This window comes from Schistocerca cancellata, chromosome 3, assembly GCF_023864275.1.
Source record: "Schistocerca cancellata isolate TAMUIC-IGC-003103 chromosome 3, iqSchCanc2.1, whole genome shotgun sequence".
Lineage (NCBI taxonomy): Eukaryota > Metazoa > Arthropoda > Insecta > Orthoptera > Acrididae > Schistocerca > Schistocerca cancellata.
Window position 1 is genome coordinate 264,873,109 of NC_064628.1, and position 16,978 is coordinate 264,890,086.

Here is a 16,978-nt window from a genome sequence, read left to right on the forward strand (position 1 = left end):
CCTTTTAAGGCTTTCTGGAAAAACAGCTTGTCAATGAACAACTATCAACCATTTTATGCATATCATGTAGATCCCTACGAACGGTAGCAGACATTTTCAAAGCCTGCAGCTATTATTTCACTTCCAAGGCCAATGTCAAAGACTGAATAAAACTGGCGCTCCTGTAATAACTAATATTCATGTGGTCGCAAATTAGAAACTGCGCATGTCTTATCCCAGCAGTGGAATATGAGTCCACATATCTTCATTCTCAAATAATTTCCTTTTCAAATCTAACTCTTCTTCTATGTTAGAGAGGGATAGTTATAATGCTCTGTAGATACACTATTTTAAAATCACTGTATATATGTACTTACGTAAAGATGAAGTATCATTATCATAGTTGCGCTGTGGTGACAGTTTTTCCACTTAGTTGCACTCTTATTATAATTGTCACATCCATATTTCAGTTTCATAAAGTTTAGCTGCGTATTTCACTATTACGATGTGCAATCATGAAATGCTTTGTGTTTACATACAAACTTGTGGGCTATGGTCAAAGAACTTAGACATAGCTGGTTTAAAGATGTTTCTCATACAGAAACATATAGGTTATGGTCAAAGAACTTAGCTACAGGAAGTGAGGGGGTGTTGCACATATAGAAACTTAAAAAGAAATTGCCAACCACTTTCGGAAAACTGGTATTCAAATTTCTTTCAGCACTAACAACAAGCTACAACAGCACATCATCCACAACAGTAAGACAAATAACCAATGCCACCACCAATCAAGTATTTACAGACTTTTGTGTGAAAATTGCCCACAGTTCTACATAGGCTAAACTTGCAGAAGTTTCACTATAAGATACTGCGAGCATACGGATGCCTTCTGGCTAAATAACTGTGATAAATCCACCTTTGCAATACATCTAAAAGACCATGGCCACTCAGCCTCAGCCATTACAGACAACCTACAAATACTACACACTGAACAAAGGAAAGACAATGAATCTACTCAAAGAGCTAGAAATCTGTATTCACATCTCTAACTCACCATAGCTTATTCTCAACGAAAAAGTGGAGCTTGCAAACAAATATTATCTTTACATATTTCATGAAATATTCAAAAACAAAAACTAATTTTCCTCTGATATAATAACAAAGTAATATTCTATGGAAAATCGATGTAGCAGTCATACAACAGTTCAAGTGCCATTATCATAATTTGTAAAAATCATATTGTAAACACAAGCTGTAACTGTCATTGTATAATTTGTAATAGCTTTCAAAATTTCATGTGTGTAACATCATTGTACTTCCTAGATCTAAGTTCTCTGACAACAGTGTGGCTCAAAACATTTCTAGCTATCATTTTTTAATTTGTAATAGGTTTTAGTAATTTCATATACATATAACATCATTGTACTTCCTAGATCTAAGTTCTCTGACAAAATTTGGATCAAAAAATTTCGTAATGTGTATCAAAAAACTTCACGGTCTATAATAGCTTTTTAAGTTTCTATATGTGCAACACCCTTGCACTTCCTGTGGCTAAGTTATTTGACCATAACCTACATTTTTCTGTATCAGTAACATCTTTACACCTGCTACACGTAAGTTCTTTGACCATATTTGTATGTATTTCAGGAGTCCACATTGTAATAGTGAAATATGCAGCTAAACTTTATAAAACTGAAATATGGACGTGAAAATGATAATAAGGTGCAACTAAGAGGAAAAACTGTCACCACAGCGTAACTATAATAATGATGCTTCATCTTTATGTAAGTACAGATATATTTTCGTCAAATGCTGCCTTGCCACTTACAATTGTTCCACTTGTATCTGATTAGTCACCAGCAAATAATTTTTTTTGTATTTATACAGTGATCTCCAGCAATATAAACATGTACATGAATGTATATAAACACCTGAGGATGGGAGCAAGCCCGAAACCTGTTGTGTGACAAATAAATAACATTTTATTGTGACTGGTACGGTAGCGGAAATTTTGCTACACCTTGTAAAGCAACAGTCGCGGAGTTCAACAGCATCCACTATGGATAAAATGCATATTTATCTTTGTATCTGATGATGATGTAACAGCCAAAAGTCAGTTTGTAAGATAAAATATTAAAAATTGTAGAATATTACACCAGTGTCATGTGTCTTTTCTTTTATAATGTACACCAACCGACAGAACAGTCAATGAATGCAATAAGTGTAGAAAATAAAATAAAATACAGAAGTGGCAAAGAATCTAACACCCAGTCCAGCAATAAACCACGATCGTTATTGTTTCATAAATTTTACACAATACTGTATGTGTACATATACAATTTTACTTAGTGTTTTATGTTCCATTGCTTCATTTAAAATGCCTGCCATCATTAATGGGTTATTCTGACTAGGATAAGGAATAGAATAATTAAATTAACTGCTTGATAGCACTTCTGTTCCTACACTCCCGGGAAGGAAAGGATCTGTCTTACGTGTATGTGAAATGTGCGTAAGTGCATAAAAAAAAGGCTCGAAGCACTATGGGACTTAACATGTGAGGTCATCAGTCCCTTAGAACTTAGAACTGCGTAAACCCCACTAACCAAAGGACATCACAGACATCCATGCCCGAGGCAGCATTCGAACCTGCGACTGTAGCAGCAGCGCGGTTCCGGACTGAAGCGCCTAGAACCGCTCGGCCACAGCGACCGGCCGAGTGCATAACACGCCCGATTGCCACAAATATGTGAGACGAAAATGGAATGCGTCAGCAGCGCTGTCAGGATGAATAATTGCGATAGGGGGTGTGGCACTGGATAAATCGATCGTTTCGTGCTTATCGTCTTGACGATATGGAGAGCTCGTAGCTATCGGACGATGGGCGTCACACACGCCGGCTGCCGGCATGTCAACCTTGCGTGGGCCCCTTCGCTGGCAGCCATATGTGGCACCCGCGGGCTGGCCGCGTAAGACACTCTGGGCTGACAAGCACACTCCAACATCGACGCACAACGCTCACTTTCTCGGAGAACAATATTGTGAGTCTGCCAAGGATTGTGAATTGAAACCAGCAGAAACGCTGCCTGGTGAAAAATCACCAGTGATACATCCTTGGTGCACCACGAACTGCGACTGTGAAAAATGAGTATTGCTGCGGTCGACAACCCCTAAGGGCCTTGTCGATATGGGATGCCACAGCGATACATATAGCCCTGCTGTAGCTGTAACGACAATGGAAGTAGGTGTGGAATGGCCAAACTGCGGTTCCTAAAGAGGAACAGCAGCCTTTTCAGTAGTTTCAAAGGCAACAGTCCAACTGATCGACTGATCTGAAATTTTAGCTATCGTGGCTTTGCTTTGTTGGTACTACGAATGTCTGAAAGCAAGAGGTAACACCAGCCGTTGTTTTTCCCGAGGGTGTACACCTCTACTGTATGGTAGATCAACGAATGCTGTGCAGCAGATCTGAAGATCAGATGGGTATATCGAGTTACTAAAGAAGGTGTAATGAATACAACCTGGAAAGAGGAAATTTATTGCAGAACCAGATCAAAAGAAGGGATCATTTGGTAGGATACGTCCTCAGTTATGAAGGAATCGTGAGTTTGTCTATGGAGGGAAAAAGAGGGGTAAAAATTGTAGAGGGAGACCAAGCCTCAAATGCAGTACGAAGGTTCAAATGGACGAATATCGCTGTAGTTACATAGAGATGAAGTGACTTCGGGAGCTACAAAGAAAATCAAAAACGGGAACTGCAGAGACTAAGTCTAGATACAGGCGTCATATCGACGGTAGCAGAAAACAGAAGTATAACTCCTCATGAATAAGAAAGTAGGACAGAGAGTGAGCTATTGTGTACAATACAGTAATAGGATTATTCTCATTAGACTTGACAGTAGCCGGCCGCGGTGGTCTAGCGATTCTGGCGCTGCAGTCCGGAACCGCGGGACTGCTACGGTCGCAGGTTCGAATCCTGCCTCGGGCATGGGTGTGTGTGATGTCCTTAGGTTAGTTAGGTTTAAGTAGTTCTAAGATCTAGGGGACTTATGACCTAAGATGTTGAGTCCCATAGTGCTCAGAGCCATTTGAACCATTTTTGAACTTGACAGTAACCCATCGCCAACAACAGTAGTTCAGGTATACGTGTAGACGACACATGCAGAAGATGAAGAGGTAGAGAAAGCATATGAGAGCATTGAACGCATAACAAAGTATCTAAAGAAAGAAGAAGATTTATTAATCGTAGGTGATTGGAATGCTACAGTAGGGGAAGGAGTAGAAGGAAGACATACGAGGGAACATGGGATTGGTAGTAGGAATGAGAGAAGAGAACGACTTGCTGATTTCTGCAACAAATTTCGGCTAACAATAGCGAGTGCACTGTTCGAAAATCACAAGAAGAGGAGGTATACGTGGAAACGGCCTGGAGACAAGAGGAGATTCCAACAGATGAGAAAACAGGATCCGAATTTAGGTAGTCGATAGAAAGGCGCGCGCAGGAACAGATATAGATGCAGAACGAACTTAATAATGACGAAGCGTAGGCTTAAATTTAAGACAATCGTTCGGATGAATCAGTGTGGAAAGAGCTAAGTACTGGACTTCTGAGGTAAGATGAGGTGCGTTTTAAGTTCTTTAAGGCTGTAGATCCGGCGATAATGAATACCACAGTATGTGGCTCACTTGAAGAAGAATTGAAGGGCTATCACAAAAGTTGGCCAGACAAATATTGGTACAAGGAAAGTAACTGCAAATAAATCTTGGGTAACAGGAGCAGTACTTCAATTGATCTACGAAAAAAGAATGTACAAAAATACTTAAGAAGCTTCAGTAATACAGCAATGAAAGCCACTCAGGAGTAAAATAACTAGGAAGTGCAGGCAGACTAAAGCGAAATGGCTGCAGAAAATATGTGAAGAAATAGAAAGAAAAGTGATCATCGGAAGAACAAATTCAAAACCACTTTCAGAGAAATTAAGACTAAATGCGTCAATAGTAAAGAGTGCAAGAGTAATTTCTCTGCCGAACGCAGAAGAAAAAACTGATAGGTGGAAAGAGTACATTGAAGTCCTACGCGTCTGATGACGTGTTGGAAAATTAGGGGACTCAATATGAAAGGTATAAGGGCTCCAGTATTACAGTCAGCCAAACGACTATTCAAGTTGGTGTGTAGATTCTATGAGGCTAGAGCTATCCTACAAAACTTTCGGAAAAATACCATCAATACAAACGCGAAGATAGCAAGGACAGATAAGTGCGAAAACTTTGAAGCAATCAGATTAAAAGCTCATGCATCGACGTTGTTGACAAGAATAATACGTAGAAGAATTGAAAAGAAAATTAAGGATCTGTTAGGAGACGTCACTTTGGCTTTCGGAAAGGTAAAGGCACCAGAGAGGCAATTCTGATGTAACAAGAGTTGAAAAAACTTTATACCTTCAAAGTTCTTGTCGACCTAGAAAGAGCGATCGATGGTGTAAAATCGTCCAAAGAGCTCAAAATTCTCAGAAAAATAAACGTAATCTGTAGCGAAAGGCACAGTATGTTCGAAAATCAAGAGGTAAAAGTAAGAATGAAAGACCAACAACGAAGTGCTAGAATTAAAAAGTGTGTAAGTGAATCTATACACCGAGGAAGTAGTGGCGGAAATAAAAGGAATGTTCAGAAGTGGGATTAAAATTCGGGGTAAAAGAATATTAATGACAAGATTCGCTGACGAGATTTCTCTCCACAGATGAAGTGAATAAAGATTACAGGACCTGTTGAAAGGAATGAACTGAGTAAAGACTATAGATTGAGGGTGAACATATGGAAGACGGAAGTGATGAGGAATAACAGAAATGAAATTAACGATAAACTTAGCATCAAAATTGGCGACCAAGACGCAGATGAAGTGAACAAATTCTGCTACCTTGGAAGAAAAATAACACACGACAGATGAAACACGGAGATCTTAAAAAAACATAGTAACACAGGGGAGGAGGGCATTCCTGGCCTAAACAATTTTAGCAATGTACAATATCAGCCTTAATTTAAGAAAGATAATATTTAAGAATGTTCGTTTGGAGCACAGCATTGTATGAAAGTGAATCACAGACCTTGCGAAAACCGGAAAAGAAGAGAACCTAAGTGTTGATATGAGAGTTAGGAAGACTGATAATATAAGAAATGAGGAAGTTACCCACAGAATAAGCGATGAAACGAAGATATGGGGTGCAATGACAAGAAAAATGATAGGATGATGTGACATGTGTTACGATATCAAGAAATAACTTCATGACACTAGAGGGAACTGTATAGGGTAACAATAAAAAGTCAACGACGTGTTTGATGCAAGCGCTGCTCTGAGATGAAGTGGCTGGCACAGGAGAAGAAATTGTAGCAGACCGCGTCAAACTAGTCAACTAGTCAGAAAATGGATGATTCGACGACCCCCTCCCGGAGAAAAGGGAAGTAAAGGGTGATACAGAATATAGACTAGAGTTGCACCGAATCAGTCTTCTTACTCAAAACTACAGCAGCAGGAATAACACGGCATACAGTAAACATTACCTACGCAGTATGATTTACGTCAGTGTAAGGAAGCTTATGGACACCCCGATTATCCCCTGCATGGCTATACCACAATTGCTACATCTAACGGAAAATGCGGAACACCAGCAATAAAAATGTCTGCGAAGCCTATTGATGAAGAATTTGATGCACACCGTAAATGGGAGCAACGTGGATGCAGCAAGTACCAGCACAATTGCAAACTGACCTAAGCATCCACATTAAACCAACAGGCTTCGTTTTCCCCCTACGTACGTGAGAAATAGCAAACAACATCTGCACGAACTATGTACGCACAAGGACTTCCATTTTAAAAGGAAGAAAACCCGATTTTGCAACTGTGGCTAGACAGCCCAGATCATCCAATACATCGTGCAGTTGTATACTGTAATATGATATCCAGACAATGCAAAGAATTCCTAACATTGAACGCGGATTCCGTTGACTGAATTGAGAAATTAAATTTAACACTATAAACTACTGCCATATATGTAGTATACTTTCACTCTATGTTTTATCCATTTTAGTACTATTTTTTATACCTGTGTAATAATACCACGTCTTCTGCTATATGCTAAATAAATAATAGTGGGTGGAACCAGAGAACAGAACTGGCATATCATTGGGAATCTCTAAGCTGGTTACATAGATGAAGGCAGATGCCTAGATATCACAGATGAGTTACTTGACGTACTGAAAAAAAAACTCTACCATAGCTCTGATGACGTCACTAACGTAGGCTTGTTTGGTGGCACTTAACCCAGAGATAGACAGTTCAAAACCTGGTGGTTGCAGACGTTATCATATTTCACAGCAAGGAATTGAGCATTGATGACACACAGTCGTGATATGTAGGCCATGTGTTAAATCTCAGGTTTGCCCAGAGTGATTTCTATTCGTTTGCCACATCTGGAATAAGCTTAGAAAACTTGTGATAGTGGGTAAATTGCGCAATATTTTCAAAACAAACACGCTGCGATCACTCTCATAATTATTTATTTCATTTACAAACGTATTTCTAAGTACTACGTTTTCCCCTTCCGTGGCTATTAACTGTTTTTAAATATCATATACTTCTTCGAAACACGTTTACAAGTAAAATAAGTAATTACGAAAGTAACTGTTAGTGTGTTTATTTTGCATATATAACGTAACCAGAATGTAAAATGCTTCTGCCATATTACAAAAAAGGCTAATATCTCCTGGACACAGTTAGGGATGTAACAGAAGTTCACTCCCAGAAATTTCATCCCCTCAGAAAACTTTAGCTATTACATGTGTGCTCTTCAGTCATATGATGTTATACACTCCTGGAAATGGAAAAAAGAACACATTGACACCGGTGTGTCAGACCCACCATACTTGCTCCGGACACTGCGAGAGGGCTGTACAAGCAATGATCACACGCACGGCACAGCGGACACACCAGGAACCGCGGTGTTGGCCGTCGAATGGCGCTAGCTGCGCAGCATTTGTGCACCGCCTCCGTCAGAGTCAGCCAGTTTGCCGTGACATACGGAGCTCCATCGCAGTCTTTAACACTGGTAGCATACTGCGACAGCGTGGACGTGAACCGTACGTGCAGTTGACGGACTTTGAGCGAGGGCGTATAGTGGGCATGCGGGAGGCCGGGTGGACGTACCGCCGAATTGCTCAACACGTGGGGCGTGAGGTCTCCACAGTACATCGATGTTGTCGCCAGTGGTCGGCGGAAGGTGCACGTGCCCGTCGACCTGGGACCGGACCGCAGCGACGCACGGATGCATGCCAAGACCGTAGGATCCTACGCAGTGCCGTAGGGGACCGCACCGCCACTTCCCAGCAAATTAGGGACACTGTTGCTCCTGGGGTATCGGCGAGGACCATTCGCAACCGTCTCCATGAAGCTGGGCTACGGTCCCGCACACCGTTAGGCCGTCTTCCGCTCACGCCCCAACATCGTGCAGCCCGCCTCCAGTGGTGTCGCGACAGGCGTGAATGGAGGGACGAATGGAGACGTGTCGTCTTCAGCGATGAGAGTCGCTTCTGCCTTGGTGCCAATGATGGTCGTATGCGTGTTTGGCGCCTTGCAGGTGAGCGCCACAATCAGGACTGCATACGACCGAGGCACACAGGGCCAACACCCGGCATCATGGTGTGGGGAGCGATCTCCTACACTGGCCGTACACCACTGGTGATCGTCGAGGGGACACTGAATAGTGCACGGTACATCCAAACCGTCATCGAACCCATCGTTCTACCATTCCTAGACCGGCAAGGGAACTTGCTGTTCCAACAGGACAATGCACGTCCGCATGTACCCCGTGCCACCCAACGTGCTCTAGAAGGTGTAAGTCAACTACCCTGGCCAGCAAGATCTCCGGATCTGTCCCCCATTGAGCATGCTTGGGACTGGATGAAGCGTCGTCTCACGCGGTCTGCACGTCCAGCACGAACGCTGGTCCAACTGAGTCGCCAGGTGGAAATGGCATGGCAAGCCGTTCCACAGGACTGCATCCAGCATCTCTACGATCGTCTCCATGGGAGAATAGAAGCCTGCGTTGCTGCGAAAGGTGGATATACACTGTACTAGTGCCGACATTGTGCATGCTCTGTTGCCTGTGTCTATGTGCCTGTGGTTCTGTCAGTGTGATCATGTGATGTATCTGACCCCAGGAATGTGTCAATAAAGTTTCCCCTTCCTGGGACGATGAATTCACGGTGTTCTTATTTCAATTTCCAGGAATGTATATTGTTTACTAAGGCTGGCGAATCTTCTGGATTTTGAGCACAGGATCAGGGACTTTAGCTTATAAATTGCAGAGTGCAGGTATGCCAACATCTTGCAGCTAATAAAGCTCACTGCTCTTGGGAAGTCGGGTTAACTCATAAAAAGCGCGAATGGTTTAGATGTTTTGATTTAAATGTCTTTGACGCTGCCAGATAATTCTAAAAACTCGTTCCCTTATTTTGCACCCCTAACTCTACCTAAGACATATTCGCCTTTTTTGGGCTATGATAAGGGCATTTTGTATTCTGTTTCCCAACTTTTACTCTATTCTAATTTTGAAATTAGACCGAGGTAGCTTGGGAACGAATGTAGATGTTTGTTGACTCGGGCAACGACTGATCCGGTACAGCTACTTTTAATTTTCTTTCGAACCATGTTGCTTATATCGTGGCAACGGATGCAACTTTCACGAAACAACAGGACGACCATTATTTACTTCTATTTGGCTACCTTCTTACAAAATTTGAACCGATTCGCACAAGTTTGAAACATAGAACTTGAACGCGTAAAAAAACAAAAACCATGTCTTCTGCACTTACAATGCTAATGAAGCTAGGTTTTTGAAAATAAGAGTTTTCAGTTTTATCTTAAGAATTCATTTTTTTTTATTTGATTCACTTTAAACCGTTACCGCGCATTCTAAAAACAAATTTTACATGTAATATTTACCTCGACTTCAAACCATCGTATCTCGACAATGAATGACTATTGGTTAAAAAAAATTCGTTTTGACTTCACCCATTTATCTACCTTCGTGCAAAGTTTGAACCGATTCGAACAAGTTTAAAGTATTGAAGTGGCGAGCTTCAAAAACCTCCCAGAAAAAACGTGGTTTTTGCATGTAAAATCCAAACGAAACAAGATTTTTCCAAACAGTTAAAACTTGTCTTAGATCATGGCCCGATACACTGGTGAACCAAATTTGAACTATCGGTCTCGCTCCAGTCCATAGTTATTTAAGGGTGACTGTATTTGCACGTAAAGTCCGAACGTAGGTGATTGTTTTTGGACCTAAAACCGCACAATGTACACACAAATGGCGCCTTTTTTGCGCCATTAGCTGAGCATTAATTTCAGACCAATTAAGCTCTTTTGCAAAAGGAGTTAATCGATCCGCACAATTTGTCTGGGCGCCAGCTCCGGTTCGTCACTCGAACCTTGCTTAATGCTCATATACTGTAACATAGCTACAGTAAGCCAGACGTTCGAATGGCTATACAAACAGCCGCAGGTACGGGCTAAACCAAAAACTTTTTAACCCATGTTCCTATCTCGAACCGAGTGCCAAGACACCTCCCTCACCCCAAACCGTGATACTGCGCGCGGCCTTCTCATACATATTTGAACGATCATCCATGGTAAACTCATGGAATAAGGGTGCTCTGTTCACCAAATAATGGTGTAAAATTCGGTGGAGAATTTGAGGCTCCTCGAGAAACGTAGAACGTGCAACAACAGCAAATTGTACTCCCTCTTTCTTTCACTCATATACAGATCCGCAGTAATACAAACATAACACAATAAATCACAAGCACTCATCAGACGTCACCGACGTACACGATGGAAACGTTTCGCTAAACAAAGTTCAGTATATCTGCGGACGCCGTTGAAGAACAGACTCAAGCATTGGCTTCAAATTCATGAATTTACATTCGAAGCGTAAAAAACGTAGTTTTTTGTGGTGCCTAATCGTGAATTTCTCCGTAGATCAGGATAGATTTCATCTCTAAGCTACAATTAATTACGTGTCATAACAAAGGAGGGCTGACTGCCGCGGCTAAACACATTCTAAAGTAGCCTTGACTTTTCTAATGAATGTATGTGCTCCAAAATTGAGAAGTCACGCTGTGTTTTGACCTCCACCTGACACTGTGTGTTACTACCTTGGCCTCCTCCTGTCTCACTAATATGATGCTATTGGCGCCATGTGCGATTCGGAACAGAAATACGACGACACTTTTACTGCTGCGTCTTAGTGGAGAAACATATTGTGTGGCCTATACTAAGCCATATAATTACATCCTTGAAATTACTTGGAGATCACTTTTTTCTATTCGTACGTTCTGATATCACGATTTCACAACCCCTCCCAAAGACCCCAAAGTTCAGTAAACCATTCTATGTAATCAAATGGTTCAGATAACTGAGGCCGTCGAACGAGCTGCAATCCAGGAACAGCTTTTCGAGTGTTTTCAGACCGACGTGAGTTCTTCAAATAGTCTTACGTTTTCCTGGCGCCAGCGGGTATCGTTGTCAAAGGCTAGCCGATATCGTTGCCGTCAGGCTCTGTCAGTAGACTGATAATGTTGCCACGGACGTGCCTTGTGTAGAAGTGTATAGGCGCGCCAGGCCGTAGCATTACCAACCGTACGCCTTCTACTTCAGTTGTACGGTTTGTAGCACCTCTGTGCAGTGTATGGTCCAAGATTAGCTAGAACCGGATGGAATAAACACGGTCTTGCTTTTTTTTCAATTAATGGGAAGCAGGAAATGTATGTTAATGTGTAAACTATTTTTCTTCTCCTGAATGCATTCTTCTTCTTATAAGTTATGCTGCCTTACATGTTATTGCTGTCTTCGTTTTCAGTCTGAAGGTTGGTTTGATGCAAGTCTCTACACTGGATTGAGCAAGACTTTTTATCTCTGCGTAACTGTTCCAACCTAAATCCGTTTGAATCCTTTTAAATTAGTCCAACACTGGTCTCATCCTACAATTTTTACCCCAGACACTACCCTGCACTACGAAATCGACAATTTCATGATGTCTCGGGTTTTGCCCCGTCAACTGACCTATTCTTTTAGTCAGTTTATGCTATAAATTACTTTTCTCACCAGTTAAATTCAATAATTCCTCATCAGTTAACTTCACTACGCAACTGATCTCCGGAATTCTTCTCTAGCACCGTATTTCACCGACTTCTACTCTCTTCTTCTCTGGACTGGTTGTCTTCCACGTTTCAGTTCAGTACAAGGGTACACTATAGACGAATACCTTTATAAAAATCTTCCTAATATTTTAACCTATATTTTGTGTTGACAAATTTCTCTTTTCCAGTAACGTACCATACATATCCCTTCAGAAAACACATCATAAGACATTTATAAGTGGTGTTAAAATTGTCTTTAAAAACAATTTTGTTGCTATTCCCAGTATGCTTTTTATATCCTAATCACTTCCTCCGTCGCCAGTTAGTTATTCGGCTGCCAAAATAGCTAAACTCATATACTGACTTCCCATTCTAATTCCATTAGCATTGATTTGTTTCCACTGTATCCCATCTTTGCTCTTTTTTTCGTTGCTCATCTTATAACCTTTTTTCAAGTAAAAATATCTGAAAATGGCCTTGAAAGCCGAAAACCGGTTAACAAAAATAAAAGTAATATTGTAGAACAAAAGCAAACTGGTGCTTTTCCTTTATTTTTTCAAGACGCTATACATTCTGTTCAACTGATCATTGGAGTCTTTTGCTGCCTCTAACAGAATTACGTCTTCAGCGTACCTCACAACTCTTTTTCTTTTTTCCTCCTCCTGCACTTTAACTCCTTTTTCGAAATTTCTCTTTGTTTTGCTTTTTTGTTTGCTCGCTATATACAGGGTGGTCCATTGATAGTGACCGGGCCACATATCTCACGAAATAAGCATCAAACGAAAAAACTACAAAGAATGAAACTCGTCTAGCTTGAAGGGGGAAACCAGATGGCGCTATGGTTGGCCCGCTAGATGGCGCTGCCATACGTCAAACGGATATCAACTGCGTTTTTTAAAAATAGGAACCCCCATTTTTATTACGTATTCGTTTAGTACGTAAAGAAATATGAATGTTTTAGTTGGGCCACTTTTTTCGCTTTGTGATAGATGGCTCTGTAATAGTCACAAACTTATAAGTACGTGGTATCACGTTACATTCCGCCAGTACGGACGGTATTTGTTCCGTGATACATTACCCGTGTTAAAATAGACCGTTTACTAATTGCGGAAAAGGTCGATATCGTATTGATGTATGGCTATTGTGATCAAAATGCCCAACGGATGTGTGCTATGTATGGTGCTCGGTATCCGTAGTTACGTTATTTAAGGAATCAGGAAGTGTTCAGCCACATGTGAAACGGCAACCACGACCTGCAACAAATGATGACGCCCAAGTAGGTGTTTTAGCTGCTGTGGCGGCTAATCCGCACATCAGTAGAAGACAAATTGCGCGAGATGGTTGGTTGGTTGGTTGATTGGTTTGTTGGGGGAAGGAGACCAGACAGCGAGGTCATCGGTCTCATCAGATTAGGGAAGGACGGGGAAGGAAGTCGGCCGTGCCCTTTGAAAGGAACCATCCCGGCATTTGCCTGGAGCGATTTAGGGAAATCACGGAAAACCTAAATCAGGATGGCCGGAAGCGGGATTGAACCGTCGTCCTCCCGAATGCAAGTCCAGTGTCTAACCACTGCGCCACCTCGCTCGAATTGTGCGAGAATCGGAATCTCAGAAACGTCGGTGTTGAGAATGCTACATCAACATCGATTGCACCCGTACCATATTTCTATACACCAGGTATTGCATGGCGACGACTTCCTGCGACGACAGTTCTGCCACAGGGCAGAAGAGAAATTACGGGACGATGACAGATTTTTTGCACGCGTTCTATTTAGCGACGAAGCGTCATTCACCAACAGTGGTAACGTAAACCGGCATAATATGCAACGTAAAATCCACAATGGCTGCGACGAGTGGAACATCAGCGACCTTGGCGGGTTAATGTATGGTGCGGCGTTATGGGAGGAAGGATAATTGGCCCCCCTTTTTTTGTCGATGGCAGTCTAAATGGTGCAATGTATGCTGATTTCCTACGTAATGTTCTACCGATGTTACTACAAGATGTTTCACTGCATGACAGAATGGCGATGTACTTCCAACATGATGGATGTCCGGCACATAGTTCGCGTCCGGTTGAAGCGGTACTGAATAGCATATTTCATGACAGGTGGATTGGTCGTCGAAGCACCATACCATGGCCCTCACGTTCACCGGATCTGACGTCCCCGGATTTCTTTCTGGGGGCAAGTTGAAGGATATTTGCTATCGTGATCCACCGACAACGCCTGACAACATGCGTCAGCGCATTGTCAATGCATGTACGAACATGCTGTTGAGAGGAATGTCGTTACACGTATTGGCAAATGCATTGAGGTTGAGAGACATAATTTTGAGCATTTATTGCATTAATGTGGTATTTACAGGTAATCACGCTGTAACAGCATGCGTTCTCAGAAATGATAAGTGCACAAAGGTACATTTATCACATTGGAACAACCGAAATAAAATGTTCAAACGTACCTACGTTCTGTATTTTAATTTAAAAAACCTACCTGTTACCAACTATTCGTCTAAGATTGTGAGCCATATGTTTGTGACTATTACAGTGCCACCTATCACAAATCAAAAAAAGTGTTCCAACTAAAACATTCATATCTCTTTACGTACTACAAGAATATGTAATAAAAAATGGGGATTCCTATTTAAAAAGACGCAGTTGATATCCGTTTTACCTATGGCAGCACTATCTAGCGGGCCAACCCTAGCGCCATCTGGTTTCCCCCTTCAAGCTAGACAAGTTTCGTTCTTTGTAGTTTTTTCGTTCGACGCTTATTTCATGAGATAATTGGCCCGGTCACGATCAATGGACCACCCTGTATACTCAATACCCTTATCGCACTCCCTTATTTACTCTTTGACTGGCGACAAAAACGCCATTATCAGGATCTCACTGAGTTGGAACGAGATCGTGTAATAGGTCTACGAGAAGCTGGATGTTCTTTGTGTGATATTGCAGAAGAACTTGGCAGGAATGCAGCTGCTGTACATGACTGCTGGAAGCAATGTCACGAGAACGTACGGTCGGAAGGAGACCGGGTTCTGGACGGCCACGTGGCACTATCGAGAGGAAAGACCACCGTGTTCGGCGTGTGGGATCTGCAGTAGCGACCTGAGCACCACAGTGGCACAGCGAACTTTTAAAAATCGGTTACTTCAACGACAGCTCCCAGCCAGACGCCCTGTAGAGTCCATTCCATCGATCCCAAACCACCGCCATTTGCGACTTCAGTTATGTCCAGTGAGAGTTCATAGGAGGGCAGGATGGAAGTGTGTTGTGTTTTCTGATGAAAGATGGTTCTGCCTCGGCGCCAGTGATGGCCGTGTGTTGGGGTCCACACCCAACCTGTTTGCATGCTAGACACATTGGACCTTCATCTCGAGTTGTGGTCTGGGGTGCGACGTATGACAACAGGAGCAGTATCGTGGTTATCCCACGCACTCTGACTGCAAATATATACATCTGTCTGGTGATTTGATCTGTTGTGCTGTCATTCACGAACAGCACTCCCAGGGGTGTTTTCCAGCAGGATAATGCTCGCCAATATACCGCTGTTGTCACTAAAGATACTCTACAGAGTGTCGACATGTTGCCTTGCCCCTCTCGATCGCCAGATCTCTCTCCAGTCTAGCAGGTATGGGACATCACCGGACGACAACTCTAGCATCATCCACAAACAGCATTATTCGTCCATGTATCGACCGAGCAAACAGGCATGGAACTTTTTCCCAAAAACTGGCATCTGGCACCTGTACAATACGCGCGTTTACAGGCTTAGATTCAACATTCTGGCGGTTACAACAGTTATTAATGTATCAGCATTTGACATTTGCAACGGCTTATCTTGCGCTTACACTAACCTGTGATCTTGCAATGTTAATCAATTAAATATGTTACCTAGACGAATGTATTCCCGAAATTTCATTACTCTACATTAATTTTATTTTTTTGGTGTTGCGATCTTTTCCGTCAGTGTAGATTCTCTGTTTGTGGATACAGAGATCATTATAAAATTACGTAAGTTTTGGAAACTAGAGAAATATGAAGTCTGACTGTTGTCCTTGCAGTACCGTCATCATAGGACGGTGTACTACAGAGGTGCCACTAAAAATTAAAGTAACGAATTCAGTCGAAAGATTCATAACTGAAAAGAGGGATATAGATAAATTATGCCATATTACACGAAAGTGGTATTGCGCAGTCTTTTCCAAAATACAATATTTATATTATTAGATATTTGTGCGTTTCTGTTAAAATAAGTGGATCGTCTGCGCGATGTTGCACTGAATAACATAATTGGTACGATAATCTCATATTCCCTAATATGACTCATAGATAATACCGGGAAATTCAAGTACTGAGTATAGTCAGACGATTGCTACACCTGTTGATAATAACAAAAGTTTTACGTATATTCCTGTTATCATTCAATAGACATAGCAGCAGCATAATTAGTCCCTGCCGCGACAGTGCTGTCTGGGCATTGAGATCCCGCCTCTTCAGATTATCAGCAGCCTAATCACACACTTGTTTTGGGAAACCATGTTATTTGAATCGAGTTTCAAAGTGAAAGAGAGTAACGACAGTCTTGTAAAAGGTAAATGCCGATGAGCAATGTCGTCTTTGAGTCATCATCGATCTACCCCGACTCTGTTTTCGGATGATTCACACAACATGGAACTGCTATTGATCTGCCGCTCATCCACAGACTTTTTACTTTCTAGTCGCATTCATAACTGAAGATGAATTTATCCAACCCGCATAACAACTAAATGTAAATAGTTTACAGCTGGGGACCTGTTGCCGATCTTTA

The 16,978-nt window shown here is 41.9% G+C and overlaps 1 long non-coding RNA gene across 2 annotated transcripts in view; it reads left to right on the top strand.

Moving 5' to 3' along the window:
* The window catches only part of LOC126176694 (uncharacterized), a 154,238-nt gene extending 152,148 nt beyond the window's left edge, over positions 1-2,090 (top strand). For both annotated transcript variants that reach the window (XR_007535646.1, XR_007535647.1), the window contains exons 2-3: positions 1,627-1,763; positions 1,867-2,090. This is a non-coding gene — a long non-coding RNA (uncharacterized LOC126176694). The remainder of the gene's footprint in view (positions 1-1,626; positions 1,764-1,866) is intronic.
* The last annotated feature ends 14,888 nt before the right edge of the window (positions 2,091-16,978 follow it).